This window comes from Portunus trituberculatus, chromosome 14 (genome assembly GCF_017591435.1).
Source record: "Portunus trituberculatus isolate SZX2019 chromosome 14, ASM1759143v1, whole genome shotgun sequence".
NCBI classification, from domain to species: Eukaryota; Metazoa; Arthropoda; class Malacostraca; order Decapoda; family Portunidae; genus Portunus; species Portunus trituberculatus.
This window is the reverse complement of record NC_059268.1, coordinates 565292-569554: the sequence shown is the minus strand read 5'-3', so window position 1 is coordinate 569554 and position 4263 is coordinate 565292. Positions and strand designations below refer to the sequence as shown.

At 45.0% G+C, this 4263-nt stretch overlaps 1 long non-coding RNA gene across 1 annotated transcript; it reads right to left on the bottom strand.

Moving 5' to 3' along the window:
- Nucleotides 1-1657: 1657 nt before the first annotated feature.
- On the bottom strand, nt 1658-4263 carry LOC123503406. Its single transcript, XR_006674457.1, has 2 exons — nt 3980-4263; nt 1658-2122 (listed from the first exon to the last, which is right to left on the bottom strand). It is a non-coding gene; the product is annotated as an uncharacterized LOC123503406 (long non-coding RNA).

The following is a 4263-nucleotide window of genomic DNA, read 5'->3' as shown; positions in this document are numbered from 1 at the left end:
ATACATAGAACATAGATACATAGAACACAGAACATAGAACACAGAACATAGATACACTGCACTTACCTGCTGTTCCTGCTGCTGCTGCTGTTGCCGGTTGGTCCTCTTGCTGCTGCTGCTGCTGCTGCTGCACCTGTGTGGGAGAGACAAGTAATGGATTAGCGCATCGATACATACCACATAGTTACACAGATACATAGAACACAGAACATAGATACACAGAACACAGAACATAGATACATAGAACACAGATACACAGATGTCATGCAACTTACCTGGTGTTCCTGCTGCTGCTGCTGCTGCTGCTGCTGCTCCTCTTGCTACTGCTGGTGCCAGTCGGTCCTCTTCTTCCGCTGCTGCTGCTGCTGCTGCTGGTGTACCTGTGTGGGAGAGACAAGTAATGGATTAGTACATAGATACATAGTACATAGTTACATAGCACACAGATACACAGACACACAGTACATGATACATAGATGTCATGCACTTACCTTAATTCTGTTGCTGCTGCTCCTTCTTCATCCTTCTTCCTCTGCTGCTGCTGGTGGTGGCGGGGCGGTGCTCCTCCTCTTCTTCTTTTCCTCTGCTACTGCTGGTGGCGCGGTGTTCCTCTACCTCTTCTTCCTCTCCTGCTTCTCCTGATCCTGACAACTACAAGGGCCACCTCACTGACTAACTAACCTAACCTATCCTATCCTAGCCTAACCTATCCTATCCTATCCTATCCTATGCTTGAGTCAGTCAGTTTGGTGACGCTTGAAGTTGTCAGGATCAGTTCAGCGGTAATGGTGGTGGTGCTTCTCTTCTTCTTCTTCTTCGTCTGCTGCTGCTGCTGCTGCCGGTAGGTCCTCTACTGCTGCTGCTGCTACTGCTGTACCTGTGTGGGAGAGACAAGTAATGGATTAGTGCGGGAGATGTTGTGCATTTACCTGCTGTTCCTGCTGCCGGTTGGTCCTCTTCTTCTTCCTCTGCTGCTGCTGTTGCCGGTCGGTCCTCTTCTTCCTCTGCTGCTGCTGCTGCTGCACCTGTGTGGGAGAGACAAGCAATGGATTAGTGCATCGGTACATACTGTATAGTTTACTTACACATACACGGAACATACATACACACACACACAGATGCCATGCACTTACCTGCTGTTCCTGCTGCTGCTGGTGCCGGTCGGTCCTCTTCTTCCTCTGCTGCTGCTGCACCTGTGTGGAAGAGACAAGCAATGGATTAGTGCATCGGTACATACTGCATAGTTTCTTACACATACACAGAACATAGAACACAGAACATACATACACACACACACACACACACAGATGCCATGCACTTACCTGCTGTTCCTGCTGCTGCTGGTGCCGGTCGGTCCTCTTCTTCTTCCTCTGCTGCTTCTGCTGCTGTTGCCGGTCGGTCCTCTTCTTCCTCTGCTGCTGCTGCACCTGTGTGGGAGAAACAAGTAATGAATGGATTATTAGTGCATACATACTACATAGTTACACAGACAGATACACAGAACACAGATAGATACATAGAACACAGAACATACATACATACATACACAGATGTCATGCAACTTACCTGGTGTTCCTGCTGCTGCTGCTGCTGCTGCTCCTCTTGCTACTGCTGGTGCCGGTCGGTCCTCTTCCGCTGCTGCTGCTGTTGGATCCTCTTCTTTTTCTTCTCCCTCCTCCACCTTCTTCTGGTCACTACGTAGACTGCCAGATACTGTCTCTCTCTTATTACCTATCGTAACCTAACCTAACCTATCTAGCCTATTGTTAACTTAAATACTTGAGTGAGTCAGTAATAAGGCAGTCGTTGTAGTTCCCAGCCTGGGGTGGAGGGGGTAGGGGTGGGGGAGGGCAGATTAGCTCTCCTCTGGGCAGTTTCATCATGATGATCATTCAGATTTTTTTTGCAAGTTCCGAGCGGGTTTCGAACCCACGCTTCCCTCACGCCAATTCCAAATGTCATCACTCTACCCACTGAGCCACGAGGACCCAACACAATAATTGCAAAGTTGGTCTATTTCCCCGTCTTATGTTCAGGATCCACTGGGCCATGGGAACCCCAACACAGCTGGGGCTACACAAGATGTACTCGAGCACATTGCTTCCCTGTGTTCATGCCGCACCTAAAGTTCAATAGACAGTGACAGCTGTCATTATTAATGCGAACATTGATATTGCCAACGATGATAAAAACAATGATAATAAGATATAATCAAGGGTTCAGGACTAGTAGGAAGATCAGTCATGGCGTAAAAATAGTAGTAGATGACATGAAAAAGAAACCATTAGAAAAGTGGGATTCCTCGTGTCTGGAGCCGCCTGTGGGAACCCTCCCTGTGTTGCATAGTAACTACACGTGTTTCACCACCACCAGCAACACCACCACAACCATCACCACCACCACAACAACGCATCAATACACTTGTCCATGATTCAACACGAGAAGGTCTCAGCACAGAGAACCAAGGATTGCTTTCTTCGTAGTTCACATCGTCTCAGCAACATATTAGTGACATTAAGTCATTTAGAAAATCACTGACGACCATCTCTTGGCAGCCGACTGCCCTTAAAGCCCTTTTCTCAAGTGTTTCCAAACGTGCGTTCGGATGGCGGATGGGCAGCATTTTAACATTCAATGGAGTTCAATGCCATCTTTTACAGGACGCGTCCAGCACAAACACAGACTTGTTCTTCACACGGGATTCATTTATCAGGAAAAAGAAAGTTTACGACGGTGGGTGAAGGACGGGAAAGGAGGGGAATGGAAGGAAGACGAGAAAGGGAAGATGGCCCATGTGAGGGATAGGGCATGTGTGATGGTGATGGTGGTAGTGCAATACGTCACCTTTTTTCTCTCTTTTTTACGGTAAGGCCTATAGCGCCTGTAGTCACACTTGAAGAGCATTTAGGAAGCGCTGTTCAGCTTCCGCCCATTAGTGGCACAGACAATTTCATCTATAGGGGTACCCATATTAGGGCCCATATCACCACCCAAGCTCATCTTGGGTGTAACCACCTAGAACCTGGGTATCATGGTGACATGTAGGTAACTTTAAACCACTTGACAAATGGCAAAGTGTTTTAAGGCTGTACGTAGTGGGATTTGAACCTACGCTCCCACGCTCCCCACCTTATCCATTGCGCCACCGCCTCCCTCCGTGCAGGGCTCTCGCTCACTTTTTCAGGAAATCTACTCAGATGGGGAAATTCGTTTCATTGTCATCTAAGAAAAAGTTTAAGGAAATGACTTTCCTGGATGGAAAATCTATAGAGATCATCCTTTTGGTTGAGGAAATATACATAAACTATGTGATGGTTAAAAATTGGAGTTAGCTCATCATAACTGTACAATGCAAGCAAGACTTATTTTGAAATGTTTCGCTGTTATGCGTTGCATGTTCAAACGCTCGTAGCGGTTGCTGACTTGCTACGATCATCTTAGCAGTAAGGTTACCGTAACCCTCCCTAAGGAAATACATACGTACATATATAATAGTAGGTACACATATAACAAAAAAAGGTAAAAATAAAACTGGCTGGTAGTGAATAATAAAAATTCACACATGCATACGAGTACATACACACATACATACATGAACAACGTACATGAATTATAAATAGTATACATACAAGTACATACATTAGAAAAGAAACTATAAAATAATTGTCTCATGATGAATCGTGGAAATCCACATATACATACCTACATACACACATACAGAGATACAGAGATTTATTGACCACATCATCTGATATATACATTTAGAGTATAACAATAAATCCAACTGCAATGTAAACAATAATTTGAACTGAAGCAAGGGAGAAATTGAGTTTTGAGGCATTGAACACTAGTAAGTTTTCTCTGCCAGTCAAAAATCTTACAAAGATCAGAAGTCAGACGTTCTGTGCCGTCCCTGAGTGTGTTCCGACAGGTATTTAGAATTATCAATTACCGCGGAATGCTATTAATTAGTTCTTACCTTTCTGTTGTAGGTAAAGTCACTTGGTTGAGTTTCTTTGGTTTATCAGGTGAACTTGTATTTATCTATGAATATATTTAAGATTAAATACAGAGATCTGGAGAAGAGTGTGGCGTATACGGGACAGCGTGTCTGTACGTTATATCGCGTTACACCCCGACAAGCTGACTGACTAGAGGAGCCGGCTCAAGGCACGCTTGCTGCCTTCAAAGTGCTGACAGCAGAAATATGAGTGGGTTTACCACACTCACTATACATTGGTGTATTAAAGATTAAAATCTTCT